Genomic DNA, 20,849 nt, shown 5'->3' on the forward strand with positions numbered 1-20,849 from the left:
CCAAGGTGGTCATTAAGTAGACACAAATGGTCATCCAGGCCTGGCAGGGGTGAGTGCAGTCACTCTGGACCAATGCATTCTGGGCCCCCGTGAACTACGGAAAGTTGGCAGCAGGTGGAGGTACTACTTGTGACCCAGAACAGAGATTCTATTCTAAGAAAATCCTAGCCTCATTAACACCGTGCGCTAAGTGCCACTGGAAGAAAACCAAACTAAACAGATTCTGGACCAGAGATCTAGCCTCTCCAGCAGCCCAGCAAACCCCTACAGATTCACTCTGTTTACCATTGGCCCCACGGCAGGCTGGCCATGCCTGTACCCATGTGTCCGATATCCTGATCCATCAAAAGAAAAATGTCTCCTTGATAAACAGTCCAAGATACTTTTCCCCAGAAACTTCATCTAAAACTATTAAAAACTCTTTCGTTCAGAAACCCTTATCTAAAAGAAATCAGAAAGTGAATTTAATGAGGATGATTTCTTTCATTTACTTTGCTTTAGTTTTTATAGGAAAGCAAGACTGCACAGAGAAATAAGCAGTAGGTGTGTTAACTGGGTATCAAAATATTTGGCTTCTAGTTCTGGTACCAATTAGCTGTGTGACCTTGGACAACTTACCTAGCCTCACTGAACCTCTCATCTGTCACGCAAGGCCGTGGCCTGTCTTTATTGTAAGGTTCTTCCAACTCCATGACTCTGTGTAGGGAAATGGAGACAGGAGAGGACAGTGTCTGCATATATGGACGGAGCCACTATGTTATTTTGGGGACCTGGTTGAACTTTTGAGATTCCACAATTGCTGCAGGTAATTGATGAGGGTTATCTCAAGGCCTGTTTTCCTTAGGACATTGGAAGAAAAGCTTCCCTTCCGAAATGTGCTGGAGCTTTTTTGGGGTGGAAACCCCATCGGGGCTGACTGGAGTTTGATGAGCTGTGGGTGGGAAGGGAGATCAGCGGTGGGAGGGTCACCCTTAATTACGATCCATCTTGATTATTGGCTCCAGCATTTTGTTTTCCCTGTTTAACTACCCTGAACAGCTCTTCAGCGTGCACTGATTAATTGATTAATAAATCAAGAGGCCTCTTTACACAGCAGCAGCGAGGAGTGACTCAGGAGGTGGAAACTCAAGACGGTCATAGAAAATGATGGGGAACCATAGGAGGTCAAGGGTGATCAAGTCTCGCTGACGAAGCGATGCAAACCACATGCGACCTGCTTGCGGCGCCCTCCTCGATGAGAGCTGCTTCGTCCAGAGTCCCTGATCAAAACTCGGCATGTGTGGGACCCAAAAGGGCCCCTTAGGGACCATTACCTCAGTTTCCAGATAAGGAAACAGCTCCAAAAGGGTTAAAAGCTCGGACTACAACCAGATTTCTTGACCTCTAGTCCATGATTTTCCACTTCAAGAGACAAAGAGCCATATTCATCAATGGACTCACAATTTTGCCCAGACTTATGGCTTTTCCCACATTCATCTACGAAATGTTCATTTATTCAAAAGGAAGTATTTGGGCCCCCATAGGTGTCAAGATATAGACTCTTGCTTTTTCACATAATGAGAATTTTCCCTTGTCAATATATGTCATTTGAAAATGTGATTTTTTTTTTTAATGACCACATGGTATTTTATCCTGTAGCTGTTTTGTAAGTCATTTTTTTATTCCCAGGTCTACTACATAATTAGAGGCAGCGTGAGAGATCAGAGACTGGCATTCAAAAGCAATCTGCCACCCATGGCTTATGCTTTTAAGGAACCAAATTATTTGGTCTCAAGAAACCTCAAATTAATCGCTTACTTAGAATATTTTGGTTACCCCAATCACCAAGAGGAGGCATCACAGTAAAAAAGGCAGCAATAAGGTCAGTCCCATCCACACATCATAGTTTATCTTAGATCCTTGTAGAATCTAGATGTGACCCTGACATCTGCAGCTGGAGCAGAAAAGATACATCCACTCCACAAGACCAGCCTGGTGCTGGGGACTCCTTTTCACGCTGCTTCTTGGTTTTCACTGCTCTCCCTTGAAGCAGCTCCTTCCTCACTCAGCCTACTGCTATTTGCTGCTCGACTTGCCACAAGCCATTCATGTTGGCCTCCAATGTGCCAGGCCGCAGATCTTGGGATGCACGAGAGCGGTTCCTGTTCTCTCTGAGTTCACCCTCCAGGGAACCCACTTGGCTCCTGGATTGCCAAACGCCATGCCCCCTTGTTGCCACCTCTAGCCTGGGACCAATCGGCACACACTCAGACCCATGGAGCCCAGCGCTCCCCTCCCGGTTCCCGAGGGGTCTACAAAATCACCTTGAGCGCCGGAGCTGAGCCCACCACCAGGACGGCCCCCCCGACAGCCAGCACGTGGCAGAGCCCAGAACCCACTGTTGTCTCATCCAGAGGAAGGAGGAGATGAATGCTTTCATGAGTCTTCAATTGCTGACAGATGTCAAAGAGGTGTTCCCTATATTAAGCCACCCTTGATCTGAAACTTTTTGTGAGTTCTTATCATCAAAAGGCCTCAGTCAGTCAAAAGATACACCTTACGGAAACCAAAATCCCTTTCAAGTGCTGGTCTACACACTATAAATATTTCAGTGCAACTCAAAACTTCGAAGAGGAATGGTCAACAGACATAGCTTTCTGTAAGTGCTGGAACAAAGGGAATACTGCTTCAAGGGAGAGTAGTAACAAACAGGGAGAAAAGAAGGTTTCAGAATCATGGATGGCTCACACTTACTGAGCTTTTCTGACATGGACCCAAGAAGAACTGTGGGAGCGCCCTCTCGTTTAGCTGGCGCCAAAAGATACCTGCACTCAGAGAAGGAATGAGTTAAGTGTGCAGTCTGGCGTGCTACCTAGTGCATGGGCTTCAAACACATTCATATCGTCTATCCCGATTCATCTCGTGACTTCAGAAAATAGTCAAATGGGAATAACGGGAATCCATGAACGGCTAAACCTCGATTTTTGGAGTCATAATTTTTATTTCAGCACCTTTGAAAATGGGCTAACAGCACTTGGGCAACATTTTCATCCTAAACTTTCAATATAAGTGTTCTGTGCCCAAAAGATTCTCATCTTTCAAAAATAATACAAAATTGTTATTATTCCACGTGTACCATGAAGAGGAATTCAAGAAAACACTTAGGAAACGGATAAAGGTTCTTAGAAGGAAGGTTAGGGATAAATGAAGTTAATGTGCAGACACCTAAATCTGCCCACTTAGTGACTGCTACAAAAGAACAAAGAAAACTCCAGAAAATGGTTTTCCAATCCCTTTACTGCTCTTCCACTTCTTCTAGGGGCATTCAGGAACCAGGTGTCCTGCCATGTTCCCTAGGGCTCTCGTAATCTAATGGCTCTCAAAGATTGACTCACATGTCTTCTGGCACACTGCTCTAAGAGATCATGACTAAATCTCTCTTCCTCAGGCAAGGGCAACCGAACCCACGGCTTCCATAGCCATCTGTATCCCGGTGACTGGGAATTCTCCATCTCCATCCATGCCTGGCCCTTCTCCTGAACTCTGAGCCTTACCGGCCCCTAGAAAACATCATCCAGATAAATACTCTTCAAACTGACAATTCAAAATTAATTTTATTTTCCCCTGATCCTATTCTTATTCCAATAGTCACTATCAAAGTAAACAGTATTATTATCCACTCAGGCACCCAGGCTAGAAGTCTAGAACCTTCCTCGTCTCCTCCCTTGCCCTCCAATCCAATCACCAAGTGTGGTTGATGGTCCTTCCTAAAAGCTCTTGAATTGTCCCTCTTCTCCATGCCCACTGCCATGAGAAAGCTTTCAGCGTTTCTCACATCATCATGGTTTCCCTGATTCTAGCCTTGACCTCAAAACCCTCCCTCCACACACACAAAAAAAGGATTTAACTAAAATGCAAATCTGATCATGTCATTATCCTGCTTTCCTGCACCTCTATTCTAAGAGCTATCTTCTTGTCTGTAGTCTTTATTTGTAGAGCTATTTGTCTGTTAGACTGTCAGCTCCCTAAGAGGAAATATTCTTTTCATCTTTAATTGCCCCAAGTCTAGAATAGTGTCTACTTCATAGTAAGGGCCCAACAAATATTTGTGAGATAAATAACTGGAAAGAATTCAACCAAAGCTGAAACAGTCGATAATGAAGTTGGTTTTGGTCCATCTGTCACTTATTTTGTCTAAGTGAGCTAGTCACTTCTTAGGAAATTGTCATGATATAAACTCCTTCAACTCTAGGGTTAATATAGTTTTCCAATTGTATTTGTTCTGCCTGGCTAAAGAGCCTAATGTGAGTCAACCGTAATCTGGATATCCTCCTTTTATTTGAATCTTCCTTAAACTATTAAAACAGATTCTCGGGCTTCCCTGGTGGCGCAGTGGTTGCGAGTCCGCCTGCCAATGCAGGGGACACGGGTTTGTGCCCCGGTCCGGGAAGATCCCACGTGCCGCGGAGCGGCTGGGCCCGTGAGCCTTGGCCCCTGAGCCTGCGCGTCCGGAGTCTGTGCTCCACAACTGGAGAGGCCACAACAGTGAGAGGCCCGCGTACCGCAAAAATAAAACAAAAAAAACCAAAACAACCTAGATTCTCTATTCGCTTGCCTCAATACACAATCTATTATTACTTTTTCCTAAGTTCCCAAGAAAACAATATTTATATGCAAAGAATTTTTTTTTTAACCATCAGGCCAGCTCATCATTGGAAATCTCCAGATTAATACTACACACCTGTTCCATCAGGGTTAGACCTCACCCCCCACCCCCACCCCCCCGCCACACAGCAAGTAGGTAGCATGCTTATTTTCCAAGAGCCAGCAGCCAGCTTTCAACACGTGAGGCATGGCTGCTAATGAGGGTGGAGACTCTGGAACCTGAGCAAGAAAAGAAGAACTACGGCCCAGGCAAATCAAGCTGTTTACTAGTGTCCTCACTATTTTCTGTCCCACTTCATCCTCTGAAGGATGGGCTGTTTGGCAATAAACACTCGTGCCACTTGCAAGGAGAGGATTTTTTTTTGCAGATTATTTTAGCCAAAAGAGTACCTGGAGTGCATTTCCCCAAAGCCTCTGGGTCTGTGAGGAAAGCAACAGCCGGAGTCAGCGTCCAGCATGTGTTGTGAAAATTCCTGTTGATGTTTGCTCCTGTTTTATTATTCTAGAGGCCTCTAGTGACAAGCTTAACAAGATTTAAGCTGTTCTTCAAAGGCAGTTTCTTTCCACTTTGTTCCTAAACTTTCTTCTTCCATAAATGCTATCCCGTGAGGCCCAGAATGATGGCTAGAACTCCAAGAATGCAATGTTTTGTTCCCCACCGCGGGCAGTTTCCCAGAAGATCAAGGGAATTTACCCTCACACGCCTTGTAATCCTTCCACACGAGGGTCTGCACCCTCCGCCCCTTCCCCACCTCCTGCTGCATTCCCTATCTGTGTCCTTTCTTTCTCATGAATCTCAGCATTCTTCCCAGCAGTTCTGTCTTCCCAGCAGTTCTGTCCCCAAAGGCAGGTGTCAATATGAATGATCCTCTGTTTTTAATGGAAGCTGCAAAATTGGAAGTTTGCAAAACAACAGGTAGCAAAGCTCAGGTGAATCGAACCCAAGAAAACAAATATTCTCATTCACAGTGAAACATTCAAATATTTGGATTCAAAGGTCCCTCCAAAGAACTGGGTTTGTTTCACCTTGGTAATTTCAGAAGAAGAAAAAACAAATTCCACTGGCAGAAAGGAGACTTTAAAATCTGAAATTTAAGGATTACCCCCAAAATGCCAACCAGTGGGTGTAACTCCTTCCCCAGGAAGATTGGGTTCCTCCGTGCTCATCAGCCCCTGATCTTGTATCTCACTGTCCACATGTGCTTGATGGGACGTGCAAGATCAAGGGGGATGCAAAGGGTTGGGGAACCCAGAGTCTCTCACATGAGACGCTACTCACCCAGCCATCATACCAAATCTACCCAGCAGGAATTGACAGACGTCAGTATCCTTTACTCCTGCTGTTCAGAGTTCCCAGACCCACAAACAAGGCATATGACAACCTGGGAGGGAAGCCGGGGAACAAATTAAGACTGTGTCACAAGCAATGACATCCCAACACTCTTTGCAGAGAAGAGTGACCACCCTCACGGGCTGCCATTCTCGCTGACACACGGTGCAAACTCAAAATCCCCGAGTGCTTCACTCAGTTTCACACAGCGGGGCTCATTCTCCAAAGTTAGTGACACGGAGGAAGAGGGGCATGAAAGAGGTGACCAGGTGTGTTACACTTAGAGCTTGCTCCCGTGAGGCCTGAGACAGCCCAAACAACCAGCACCGTAGTGACAGCAGCTGGGCCAGGCCCTGGAATCACAGGTGGCCCACAGACCGGCTCCATGAACGTGAAACTTCCTTCTGGCCTTCCAGGCCTCATCCGAACCCCAGGCTTTTCATCATTATTGGACACAAGCACTGATCCTAGCGTGTAAAAAAGAATGAATGTAAAAGATGCTGGATAATGAGCTCAGAGAGACGCCAAAAAAAAAAATGTCAAAGGAAGAAATGTTAAATGTCAGACCAAAGTTGTTCTACACGAGAAACCAAATTAACCTGGACCGTAGTGACTGCGCACAGCCTAAGCAATCCTGACCTGGGTTACGAGCAGAGAGATGCGGGCCCATTAGAGATGCACGTGCACTTCAGTTTGAATGATTCCCTTCAGCACCGGAGGCTGCTGGGAGCACCAGACGCAGGCAGGATGCAATTAATAGGGCTGCTTGCTGCAACGCGTGAAAAAGTGTTGCAGACGATAAGACCTATCTGCTTCAAAAGAAAAGGGAGGTTTTTAATTGGAACTTAATGTGATTAAGGAAAGTTCATGAATTACTCAAAAGAATAGGTGAGGTGTTTCTCGTAATGACCAGAGAAATTTTTTACGTCTGTGTCTCTCATCTTTTCCAACTGAATGGCACAGACAATGTCTCGATCCTTTTGAAAACGTTTGGTAGCGAGTATGGACGGTTCGAGACAGGGCTCCATCACTTAGTAGCTGTGTGACCTATCCAAGCTTCAGTCTCCTTAAATGTAAAAATGGGAAATAATAAGAGTCCCTATTTTACTGAGTAACGTAAGGGTTATACACGCAACATGTTTAGCACAGTCCTGGTCCTTGGGAATGCTCGATAACGGTGGTGATTATTATCAGTGTTTCACGTCTCAGTATCTAAAGCAGTACCATGTTTATATCAGTTCGGTACTTCAGATGATGGTGACGATGAGAACAACAATGATCTGGGGCTTACTTATATCCAGGAGGATTTAGCAAGCACTTTTGGAATTAAGAGGTGCGGGGATGGTAAAGAGAACTTGCGATCTTCAGCTAACCACCTCTTACATTAGAGGAAGTCAGGTCTTCTTGGAAGAAACCAATATGAGAGTGGGTCCCTGGAACTCCTGAGCTGATATCGCTGAGCATGGACTGGATGACTACCAGCCTTCTCTCTTAACAGGTGAAATAATCCTAGAGTCATTCATTTCCATGGAACTGAGACTATGATGCCTCTAGCTGAAAAGTATTCCTCATTTCTCTCTCAGGAGCGGGTGACGCTCCAAAGCGGGTGCTGACTGTTCAGGCCGAATCACAGAGCCATCAACTGGCCTGTGCCTCCGAGGAGTTGCCAGACTCCACCCAGGACATGGAGAAAGAGAAAGGATTTCACATCAGCAAACCTATCTTCAAACCTGAAAATCTTGCTGGGGAAGAAGGATCCATTCATAAATAGTTTAAGAGCTTAGGATGGGAGAGGAGACTCACAACACCTACTTAAAATGTTTTCCTTAACTTTAAAGTTCATGTTCCACAGGACACGAAAATCATGTGCTGGACTTTACAAATATGAAGAACTAATCACGACTGTAGTATGACCTGCTAAAATTTGACCTTTAAATTATTAAAGTCTATCTAGATTAGACGTATTTTTTATGTGTGGGCTATAATGTACCATCAGGTGGCAAATGGATTTATTTTCAATCTGTGAGTAGTTGTATTAGTATAAGGTTACTGAGGAATCTGTTAATTATCTAATTATGAAATTTGCCTAATGTTTCTTTTTTCTGTAATTGATTTCGTATGCATGAAACACTGCAGAAATTTACTTGGCTGTGTTTCCTTGGACTTAACTACAAAAAGATAAAGTACCTAAACTTTGATGTTGTTGCTTGTGTTTCTAAAAGATGAAATTTTAGCAAATAAACTCTGTTTTGACCATAAACTACAACAAACTTAAACACTTCTGCCGGTCCCCCTGTGACCTAAGCCTTGCAACCCAGTATTTTGGGGCCCATGTGGTTTACTTCAAGCTGTCTTGTCAGACATCTCTCTCCGGGTTCCCCGTGTGACCCTGCAGGACAGGCAGGGTGGGTTTCCCTCTGTCCCACAGAAGCCCCCGCATTTCCCATCTCTGTGCCTTTGCTTACGTTACTGCCCTGATGATAATTCCCACCCTGCCTGTAAACCACAAGAAAATTTGGTGGGGGGGCAGGTAATAGATATGTTCACCGCTGTGCTGATGGCTTCATGGGTAGACACATATGACCAAACATATTAAATTGTACACTTCAGATGTGTACCATTTACTAAATGTCAATCATATACCCATTAAGCTGAAAAGAAATCTTGTTTTTCCATCGTAGGGCCCAACTTGTCCATGAAGTCTGACTCCCAGAAGGCGCTTCCATCACACTTCTCTGGTCTGAGTGATTCACGTCACTTAGCAAACACTTCCTTGTTAGTTAGGGTTGTACATGCTCTATCTCCACCATCATGGTAAATTCCTAGGGGGCAGAAACCATACCATAATTTCAACAGTAATGATAACTTCTACGCCTGCCCCACTGGAGTCTACTCAAGACAGCAGCCAGGGTGATCCTTGTAAGTCTTAAATCTGATCCTGGCGTTCCTCGGCTAAAAATCCTCCCGCATCCCCACCCGACTTCCGTCAGGGTCAAGGCAAAGTCTTTGCACTGGGCACCGCAGGACCTGGCCTCCCATTCCCTCTCCGACCTCCGTTCCTGCCCCTGCTCCCTGACTCACTCTGCTCCAGCCACAAGAGCCTGAGCTGGTCCTTGATCACACAGGGAATGTTCACTGTCACCTCAGTGACTCTGTACTTCTTTTTCCTTCTGCATGGAAAACTTGCCCCTACACATACGTGCCTGACTGTCTCTTACCACCTTCATGGTGGTCAAATATCACCTTGTAAATGAGGCCTCCCTGACCATCTAATTACAGCTGCAAGCCACCCCCGGCATTCCCCGACCCTCTGCTCTGCTTTCTCTCTACATGATCTATCGTTAGGAAGTCTGTTCACTGTCTCCCCTACAAAATATACACCGAATGAGAGCAGGGACTTTCGTCTATTTTATTCACTGCTGACTCCCTAATGCCTAGAGCGATGCTTGAAGTAGAGTAGGCACTCAGAAAGCATTTGTTGAATGAGTGAGTGAGTGAGTCTCTTCTCAGTGTAAGGGGTTCCCACATCTATTAGCTTCATCTTTCTTACGGATTATCACTTTTTGCTTTGTGCTAAAGTCTTTTCCTTTTCCTTATTCTTTTTCATGCTAGATTTTAGTGTCCTCAGAGGACTGGGAACATTTGTTGTGTCTGACATCCCTCTGGGGCCTTGTTTCTCAAGGTGTCGCCTCCAGACCCCACCCCATCCCCATCCCCCGCCCCTGCACTTGGGAAGTTCAGAACAGGTCAGATCCCAGGCCCCCTCCCAGGTCCTCTGGCTCAGAATCTCTAGGGAGCGGAGCTCTGGGCGCATTTTAACAAGCCTCCCGGGTGATTCAGTGGTTCAGTGTCACAGAGGAAGAGACGGGGAGGGAGATGAAGGAAGAGATACCTCTCCCTTGCAAGTATCTAAGCCTAGCTGTGGCCTTTGAAGAGCAGCTGACCATTTCCTGCAGAGCTCTCCATGCCAGCCAATGGACTGCAACTCCTCTGAAAACCTCAGGCCTCCGCTTTTTCTAGACAATCATTCACAACGATGATAAGTGGCTCTTGGGACATAGTCCAAGACTACAGGTATAAGCAAATGTCTTTTCACCAAATTCTCTCCCTAATCCAGTGGTTTCAACCCCTGGTGATTCTGACCCCTAGGAGACATTTGGAAATACCTGGGGACATTTTTCGCTGTCACAACTGGGAGGGGGCTACTGACATCTGGTAGGTAGAGGCCAAGGATACTGCTAAATGTCTTACACTGCATAGGAAAAAACTCCCATGACAAAGAATGATCCAGGCCCAAACGTCAGTCGTGCCGAGGTTGAAACCCTGGCCTGAGCCCTCTCCCTGCTTCCTTCTCACACGCTCTCCTAGGAATCTCTATGCAGGACCACAAGGGGGGGGTTCTAAATCCAGAAACTAATCTGGGCTCTCATCTACCTCGTTTTCTCTTAAGTGTGGAGACACTAAACTCTAAAAAGCACAGGCTCTATGCTGACTCTTGGGTGGTGGCCGACAAGCGGGCCAGCACAGTGTATGTGGGTGGGCAAACCCAGGGCGGGCACTGGCCCCAGGCTTTTAAACCCCTCACTCTGCCGCCCCCCGCCTCGGGCCTCCCTCGCATCCGGATCGCATGCCCTTGCCCTGCCTGGTGCGACGGGCACTGCTGACAGGACCACTCGCTGTTTCCAAGAGTGTGGTGGGAAAGGCTGACGTGAGCCCCAAGGTTCTGACCACACGAAACCGTGAATCCGGTCGGGGTTCAGGTGGCTGCAGCGGAGCCCAGTCACCCCTGGCTCTGCCGTCTGCCCGGGTTTGAGAGGGTGCTGCTGAGGTTGCTATGACTACGAAATCCCTTCAAGCCGCTGAGGCAGGTAACTTTCTCTTGGAGAAAGAAAACCAATGCCACGACAAGAAGAAGTCATCTCTGAGATGTAATTTGGTGCCATTATAGAGAAGACCAGAGATTTCTTTGTTCCTGTGAAAACCACATTTATTACGTAGCACAGACGATGTGCCGGGTTCCATGCCGGTTGGGTTTGGTGAGGGAAGTCACAGAGGCTTTGGCCATAGGTGCCCCCGGCTGGAGGAGACTCCGAGAGGATGAGGACCCGACGGGACATTTCTGTTTCCACTCATGATACATTAGAGATGACGTCACACACCCTTGGCAGCGGGAGTCCTGGAAACATCTAACAGATCAACAACTTCCAAGACCTAGTTATAAGATCTGGGCTTGGAGGCCTAGAACTGAACCGTCTATCATTAGACATTTGTTTCCTTGTTCAGGGTGGAATAGATTAATCACAGAATAGTCAGCAATACCTCTTACCCTTCTCTCTTCCATAATGATCTTCAGTGAGACAGTCTGAACTGAAAAGTCACTGAGATGAGCAAAATCACTGAAAAAGCTATGAACGTGGTAGGACGGGAGGGCTGGGGGCTCAGGAGGGGCAGGAAGGCTTTACCCAGCCTCTCTGCCATCTTCGGTTAATAACACTCATTCCTGGGAAGCCAGTTACTGCAAACTATTTACATACACACAAGTCAGAGGACCAGCCAGCCAGCCTCGGTTCAGATTCCCATCTCCTCGGTCCTGACCAGGGGTTGCTGCAGGGCAGGTGAGGGTTTCCACACATGCCTGTGAGTCTGTACCATGCCTTGGCATCCTCCTTAGGGTGTGCCACCCCTACCAAACCCCACCAACAAAAGTTGAACCTCTTTCAGGGCTACAATCTTTCCTGGCTTCTCAGAGGACCTTTGTGGCAGGGAGAGTTGACACAGCCTATCTTGAAGATCCGAACAAAACCTGAAGCTGTCTATTTTTTTTTTTTTTTTTGCGGTACGCGGGCCTCTCACTGCTGTGGCCTCTCCCGTTGCGGAGCACGGGCTCCGGACGCGTAGGCTCAGCGGCCATGGCTCACGGGCCCAGCCACTCTGCGGCATGTGGGATCTTCCCGGACCGGGGCACGAACCCGTGTTCCCTGCATCGGCAGGCGGACTCTCAACGACTGCGCCACCAGGGAAGCCCTGAAGCTGTCTATTTTGAATGATCCCTTCTAGATGTGCCTATATAGGCTCAACCACAACAAGCCCAAGTTAGTATTAGAAAGAGAGAGAGGGTGAGTAGACCAAGACTGCACTCTCCGCTGCTTCTAGTCACGCTAGCACATGGGAGCCTAGCATTTGACAGAGTGCAGTTGTACTTATCTGCTATACTGTTATTATTCACTTATCTTCATATTTTTTAAGGGGGCCTTTTGACTAACAGGCCCTACAAAAGACAGATTTGAATCAGTCAGTTCATGTACATTGTCTATGTATGTAAACTAATTGTGTAAGAAACTTATGACAACAGCAACTATCTCACCAAAATCTCTGACGTGTCAATCTTATGGAGAACATGAACAGCCTCAATGGGAAGGAGCAATGCATTTAGGAATGCATTAGGAGTGCGGGGGGGGGGGCTTCCCTGGTGGCACAGTGGTTGCGAGTCCACCTGCCGGTGCAGGGGACACGGGTTCGTGCCCCGGTCCGGGAAGATCCCACATGCCGCGGAGCGGCTGGGCCTGTGAGCCATGGCCGCTGAGCCTGCGTGTCCGGAGCCTGTGCTCCGCAACGAGAGAGGCCACAACAGTGAGAGGCCCATGTACCAGAAAAAAAAAAAAAAAGAATGCAAGGGGGCCACACTGCCCATCTTCCCCACTCTACATGTGCGCACGCACACACACACACACAAATATACATCTTTCTTGGAGGAAACTAGTTAGATGACTCTGGTGGGAGGTTCCAGGGAAGCAGTACAAATAAGACACACTCAAGAATTAAAATTTCCAAGGGTGGGAAGAAAACTCATCCCCTCCCCACACCTGCCTCTAGTCGGTCTCCTCCACATCAAGTGTGGAAAGTTAACTATAGATATGTTCATTCAGTGATTTGTGTGTCCCATAAGGGATTAGAGTGCAAAACTCTGCCCCAGGCATTTCCTAGGTAACTTTAAAGAAGTAGGAATGAGAGAACAAGAGCACAGAACACACTTAAAAATAAATTTTAATTTTGGTTTTGATTATAGATTCCAATAAAATTTGAGAAATTTTTAAGAAACATGGTGTGAACTGGATTCGGGCCTTCCATATCAACAGGGAGTCAGAAGCAGTGAAAGATTTAGGGCATATTCCCACACATACATGGCCATGTTTTAAAATTCTTGAACATGTAGTAATTCCCAATACAAATGCAGACAGGTAGATTTTGCCCCGTTTATCTATTCATTCAATATATTCACTCATTCATCTCTTCATTCACTAATTTCATTCATTTATCAAACACTTACTAGGTACCTAATTGTGTCAGGTTCTCTGATAGGCATTGGAAAACAAACATAGTCCAACTTTTATGGTCCTTTAGGAAAACCATAGCCTGTTAATGTTGTTATTTAAACTATTTCTGGCTATTATCGTCAACTGAAAACATGCTGTAAAACCTTCTGGAATCTTTTATTACAATTTCAGGTGAATTTATAAATGTCATAAAACTTAAGGGAAGAGGAAAGACGACTATTTATACATTTATTATTTTATTCATTTTGTAAATGTGAATCAATTTACTTAAAAAAAATTAAAGACGTGGACTTCTAAAAGGCATCTGTCTGTACGTTTCCTGCGATGACTTCATTCATTCATTCAGTAGCTATTTACTACACGCCTATTATACACCCTGCACTGGTGACAAATCTCTGCAGAGCTCTGCTGCCTGCCGCTCTCTTCTGGCGAAAAATGAATAATGAGCAAATACATGACATATCCCATGGTGACACGTGGAGAACAATAAAGCAAGGCAGGTAAAAAGGGACTTTTGGGATTGGACGGGCAGAGATGGCCTCTCTTGAACAGAGACTTGAAGGAAGCAAGGTCTTGAAGGAAGCCCCAGCAGGTATCTCCGGAAAGCATCCCAGTCAGAAGCCCGGTCCACATGCGGAGGCCCCCAGGTAGGAGCGCTATTAGCATAACTAGGAACAGCAGGGAGGCCTGCATGGCTGGAATTGGGTGAGTGAGGAGGGGAATGGTTGAAAATGAGGTCATGAGATCAGGGAGAATATCAAGTCGAGAGTTCAGGGGCGAGGCCCAGGCTAGAGACAGCATTTCAGAGGCCAACAGTGTATAGATAGCATTTAAAGTCATGGGACTGGGAGGGGTCACACAGGGAGTGAGTGTAGATAGAGAAAAGGTGTGATGACTGAGCTCTCCAGCATCTATTTAGGGGAGATGAGAAGGAATCAGCAAAAGATACTGAGAGGAACAGATAATGAGGTAAAAGGACAAACCAAAGAGAGTGCTGTTCAGAAAATGAGGCGGAGCACGTAGTTCAAGAAGGATGGAATGATTAACCCGTAAACACTGCAAGTAGGTCAAGTAAAATGAGGGCTGAAAAGTCATCACTGTATACTGTGTATGGCCTAGAGGGTAAACTCTTTCATCTCTCTGTTTCTCAGTTTCCTCATCTGTGTAATGAGGATAATAACAGCACCCACCTTACAAGCTTATGTGAGTTAATATTCGTAAAATACCTACAACAGTGTGGCATAGTAGGCGGTCAGCAAGTGCTCGTTGAATGAATGAATGTAGCAAAAGGATCCTATCACGATTAGTGTGTATCACATCTCACTTATTATCCGTCTATCATTATTTTCTCTGATGACCTTTGAGCTTTTGTCTGAGTAATGGCAACTAAAGGCTGAATGGAGTGAGCTCAAGAAAGGGCAGAGATGAGAAACTGAAGACAGAGTACAAAAAGTCTTTTATAAAACTAAATTTGCTGCAAAGGGAATCAAAGAAATGGGACAGTAGTCAGCGGGGGATATGAGGTCAAGTGACCTCTTAATTTTCTTTTTTAAGTTGCGAACTATAACAGCATTGGGGTATTCTAAAAGGAACGATCCCATAGAGAAGGAAGACATGATACAGAAAGAAGAGGAAACCACTGGAGGGTGTCACTGAGCCAGTCAGCAGGGTGGCATCTAGAGGATGCCCACAGTCGTGCGGAGAACAAGCAGTTCACCCAAAGTATCAGCCAGAGGGGAGAGAAGGTGGACAGTCGGTGGGAGCCTAGGCAATGCAGCTGAGAGGGAAGATGGAGAAGGCAGTGTCAGAGGCTGGGAAGAAAAGGAGAGCATAAAATAGTCTAACAGGAGAGCGGAGAGTGAACAGTACAATTGCCAGCAGGGACCAAGAGCCTGCTTGAGGTGAATGGTCAGAAACTGAACACAGTCACCGTGGTTTTGTGTTTTACTTCACCCAGGTTCAGCTGGGCCAATATGTGGGCAAAGTTGGTGGAGAACAGGATTTTACCAAGGCTGCAGTTTTGTAAGGAGAGTGGGATGAAGAGAGAGAAGGGGAGAGGAAGGAAGGAAGGAAGGAAGGAAGGAAGGAAGGAAGGAAGGGAGGGAGGGAGGGAGGGCACAGTAGTTCTGGGCAGGGCAGGGCCGGAGCCCCACCTGCACCCCAAGACAGCCTAGCGATTCCACCAAGGAAGCCCTGGGCCTTCTCTGGATGTGTAGGAAGCGTTCTGGATTTCTGTTTAACACTTATCTTCAGCAGCTGTGACAGCACGACAAAGGTCTTCTTCTTGTTTGTTCTCTGGCTTTCACCTTGTAAATCAAAACCACACCTCTGCCAATTCCTCTCCTTTACAGGCAGCATGTTGCAGTTTCATGAATTACAAGTCAACATTTCATGCCCAAATATATCTAGTTCACTTGAGATTTTGTGGCCTGTCAAAACGTCAAGCATTGACAAGAATAATAAACCAGATCTCACAGCGGCCATGAGCAAGGTCCTTATCAACTGAGCAAAGAATATGTGCTTACTGTCAGTTCCAAAGATGACTTCTCTCCTACCTCTAGCCTACTGCTAAAAGCAAAAAAAAAAAAAATCTAAAGTTTAAGAATTTAGCAAGAACTTTGTGAAGTTCATATTCACAGGCGGTTTCATCATGCTGACTTGGACACAGACCTTCATGTGTAGAGGGTATTAATTAGCCCGGCAAAGCAGAGGCAAATGGAGATTCTCCTGAATATATATATCATGGTAGGAAAAAATAGATTTTATGGAACTTTCTAAATAGTTTTAACAGTTTTTATACAATAAAGTCATTGGCCGGCTCCACTCTTAAATCTCAAATGATTCCCATATGAAAGGTGTTAACTCTTTCTTCCAACAATTCACACCCAAGCAACTATATACTTAAGATACTAAAGGAATTTATTTTCCTAATTCAGCCATAAGCAACATAATAGCGAAGGCAGATACCTGGAATATATATTTATGGTTGTTTCTTTCCAAATTAAACATGAATCTGAACTCAGTCTGACTCTTCTTCTCCAAATCCTACTTAAGTTGATGCCTTCCCTCTTCCATCTCCTTTCTCTCCCCATCTCCTCATACAAAGGTCTTACTCAGCTGGTTCGCTTTCTCCCAAGGCTCTAAAGCACTGAGTTCAACCCTGGTAAACTGGCCTGGATTACTAAGAAATTGTGCAATGGTCCCTTCAGTTCCTCGGGAAAAACAAAATAAAATAAAAACTTCAGAAAAAAGATAGAAGCAAAATGACTAAAGACCATAGACTGAGGAGCCGCCTTAGATGAGAGACCTATTTTTCCCGTCTCTAAAGCCCTCCCTTGCTTGAATCCATATCATCTGTACTCTCAATTAAACGACAACATATTTTTTGAAAAAGCAATTTTATATAAAAACACTGAAGACAACTGTCTCTGCACTTTTCTCTCCTGGGCTCCAACTTAAGTAGGATTTGGATGACTCTATCTGGATGACTCTATCTGAATGACTCTAACACCTTCGACTCTTGAATTTCTTCATCTTGCAATGGTTGCTGGTTGTGAAATTAAAACCCACTGAAGGCAAGAAGCTATTTACTTGGTCAGGGCTTCCCTGGTGGCGCAGTGGTTAAGAATCTGACTGCCAATGCAGGGGACACGGGTTCGAGCCCTGGTCCGGAAAGATCCCACATGCCACAGAGCAACTAAGCCCATGCACCACAACTATTGAACCTGCACTCTAGAGCCCGCGAGCCACAACTACTGAGCCCACACGCCACAACTACTGAAGCCCGTGTGCCTAGAGCCCGTGCTCCGCGACAAGAGAAGCCACCACAATGAGAAGCCCGCGCACCACAACGAACAGTAGCCCCCGCTCGCCGCATCTAGAGAAAGCCCACACGCAGCAACGAAGACCCAATGCAGCCAACAATAAATAAATAAAATAAATAAAACAATGATTAGGAAAAAAAAAAAAAGAAGCTATTTACTTGGTCAAATGTGTGAAAAATCTTAAGCAGTCAGGACTACTAATGCACACACAACCCCTATGCCATCCACCAAAGGTTCAGAGGCAATCAAATGCATTCCCCCCAAGTGCAAAAAGGCCTGGGGATGTTTTCTAGTTCACAGCACCTGGGGTGGTCTCCAGAGGACACATTCTTATTCTTCATTCAGGAGGAAGCAAAGGATTACTTCCCAACTCATTTTGTAGCCTGTGAATTTGAAAATCCAGAAGGGAAGCGGAAAGAAAATCTACATCTGGGTAGTAAAGCATCATGTGAACCCTGGAGGGAGATGATGGAAGGCCCGGGAGCTCAGGCCTCCCACAGCTGTGCTGCCTCCCAGCCAGTGGCCAGTTAGCCAGCAAGGAAGCAAGACACATGTAATTTGGATGCTTCTAAAAAGAGGGAGGAACTTTTCAATGTGGACAATGTGGTTTGCTGGGTGGAAGCAAGTTTATGAGCTAATCTGTATCCACGTGAGTCTTCTCTAGGTCCCTGGAGGTTCTGCCGTCTCTAGAGCCCTCAGCTTTTCCAGTGAAAAATCTGGCAAACCTACCCTTTTGTATTTCAAGGTCTCTAGCATTATAGACACAGCTCCAAAGCTCCCCTAAGAGGACTCCCACTTGACTCCAGGACATTGAATGACTTTTAGTGTAAATTCGGTGTGCTCTCAGCCCAAAGAACAATAAGGACATCTAAGGAGCTAGAATTGAGGATGGATCTAACTGTAGGAATGAAAAAAATAAAGAATGAGATGCAGGAGGTCCTGTCAACTCCATCTCTTAAATACGTTTCAAATTCATGTTCCGTATCCACTGCTGTCCCCAACCTAGTCATCGAGGTCGCCATCATCTCCCATCTGGATGACTGTTCTATACTAGCTCCCTTCACACACAGCAATTAGGGTGGGGTTTTTCTGTTTGGTTTGTTGGTTTGTTTGTTTTGAGCTTCAGGAATTCCCACAGCTTAATCCAAAACCCTCCCTTTGCCTGCAAGGCCATCTGTGATGTCGCTCCTACCTCTGTCTCTCCTCCTTCCCTTGCCATATTTATCCTCCAGATCTTGGCTAAAAAATATCACACCTTCAGAGACGCTTCCCTGCCTGCAGACTAAGTCTGACCCCATGTTGTACTCTTCTATCGCGAGACCCTGTACTTTTTTTTTGTTGCACTTATCACAACTGTGACTGCAGAATTAATTGGATAATTAGTCATTTAATGTCTCTTTTCTTCACTGGAATATAAACTTCTTGAGCATAGGAACCTGTCTATCTTCCCTCTGTATTCTCAGGGTCTAGCATGTGGTGTAGGATTACTACAAGTACTTATGAGAGAATGAATAAATAAATGACTGGTCTCTTTGCACAGGGTCATTCAGGACAGACTTAGGGATGGGGCTAGACAAAGGCAGGGCAGGTCCATTTACATCCCAATACAGACTCAAAGGATAACTCTAGCTCAGCCAGAGCAGCATGCCATTTTCAGGATACTCCCCTGGTTTCACTATAATGGAGGGGAAAAGAATTCCAGAGCGAGGGAGCTTGATCAAACCCATGGGGTCTGAGGTTAGGACAAAGGGCTGGGACACTGGGCCCTGGTGTTCTCTCTGACACTGCTCAACTGCAACGAACAATATGATGTATAAAATAACTCAGGGTACCTAGGACTGTCAGAACCGACGCTCAGCAAATCCCATGGCACACAGGCCATTTGGTAAATCTCAGCAAAGCATAAAGGTGTGGATTTCAGCGCAACTCTAACAGCCACTTTTGTGTGGATTACATAGAGTTCCTCAAAAATAAACCAAATTTCTTGTGTATTAAAAAACGAGGTGACTATATAACTTTGTAAATATACTAAAAACTACTGAATTGTACACTTTAAAAGGGTCAATTTTATTATAGCTCAATAAAAAAGGCATTCCCTTCACCACCCCAAATCCAAACCATGTTTTAGTGTTCATTTTAATGATACACATAAATATTTTACCCATAGGAGTCTATAGTCTTAGAAGCCTACCTTCCATAATGAATATTGGCTCTTGGTACTCGAAAATTAATAAAACAGAGTGAAGTATATTAGCTAGACTGAGCAAGGAGTACACTGAAGTCAGAACTAGTAAAAGCTAACATTAATGTGGTAAAGCCACATCCAGCATGACTGCCTTCACAGGAGAAAGTTTCTCCATCATCAGTGGCAAAGGCCACAAGAATAATCTGAAAGCAAATTCTATCTAGAAAAGATATAATCTTTTCTATATCTTATAGAAAATTATAATTCTATAAGCCATGAACTATACAATATTTCTTGCTATTGTACTCGAATTCCAGTACCATTTAAATATCCCACAAGACCCTCTGTAATCTGGGATACAGAATCATGGAATCCTTCACACTGCAAGGACGTCTGTCATAAAAGCTGAGTGCGATCAATATGCCTACACTCCAGGAGCTGTTGAGAGGGCAGTTAACGTGCCGTGAGGCTTCTAAGAGTGCTGTAGCTCTCCAGAATGTTTTTGCCCTTTGAGTCAGAGGTCACAACACACCATCAGCTGAGTGAAGCAGGAAGAGTAATGGCTAATTGGACTCAAAAGCCTTTTACAGAGCTACTGAGCTATGTGTTTGAAGTAAAGGGAAGGTGGTGCTTAGTATTTAGTTGTGCTTACTATCACACAAAAATGTGTATGCATACACATGCACGCCTATGGGTCACTCAGTAATGCATGCAAACATATCAGATGTACACATGAGTAGAAACTAACATCCAGGAAGAATCCAACATGTAGATCAGGGATCAGCCAACTTTTTCTATAAAGTACTAGACAATAAATATTTTTGGCTTTGCAGGCCCTATAGTCTCTGTTGCAATGACTCAACTCTGCTGTTATAGACAATATGTAAATGAACGAGCATGGCTGTTTTCAATACAACTTTATTTATAAAAGCAAGCAGCAAGCTGGATTTGGCTTGCAGGCCATAATTTTCTGCCTCCTGATATAGATAATGGAAGAATATACTTGTCAAGAAACAGTTATTTAAACGATTCCAAAGGACTCTTTCTAAAGAATTAGAGACAACCTTGTCTTCTTATAGTTATGAGACACAATTTAAGCTTTCGATGATTCAGTATCTACTTATAAACATTAATTAATTTCATACCATGCTATAGAACATAATGTGCAATGGAATAGTAAAGTGTAAAAGGCTGTGTGCCCTAAACCAACTGGTTCCAGGAGGCCATACGTAGATTACACGGGTCTGTTTTTTGTCTCCTCTCCTCCTGTCAAGCTGTTAGCCATCACTTTGTTGCTTTTTTCTCTGTGATTGTCTCTGTCTTCAATATGCCATTCCTGATCTGCTCCAGGCCAAGAACAGTATCTGAAGTAGGCCTGGTTGTGAAGGACCAAACGTCTCTCTTATGCGTAGAGAAACACAAGCACGAGGTAGCAGGAGGTCTGTCACCCCCAGGCGTGGCTACTCCATGGCCCTTTGGACTATGTTCTAATTCTTCACTTATTTTACATACTGAAGGTTGTTAGATAAATG

The 20,849-nt window shown here is 45.1% G+C and overlaps 1 protein-coding gene across 1 annotated transcript in view; it reads right to left on the reverse strand.

Moving 5' to 3' along the window:
• KIF26B (kinesin family member 26B) overlaps nt 1–20,849 on the reverse strand; it is a 500,381-nt gene that overhangs the window by 310,168 nt on the left and 169,364 nt on the right. The gene's annotated exons all lie outside the window — the stretch shown is intronic.

The sequence above is a fragment of the Globicephala melas genome, chromosome 1, assembly GCF_963455315.2.
Source record: "Globicephala melas chromosome 1, mGloMel1.2, whole genome shotgun sequence".
Taxonomy (NCBI): domain Eukaryota; kingdom Metazoa; phylum Chordata; class Mammalia; order Artiodactyla; family Delphinidae; genus Globicephala; species Globicephala melas.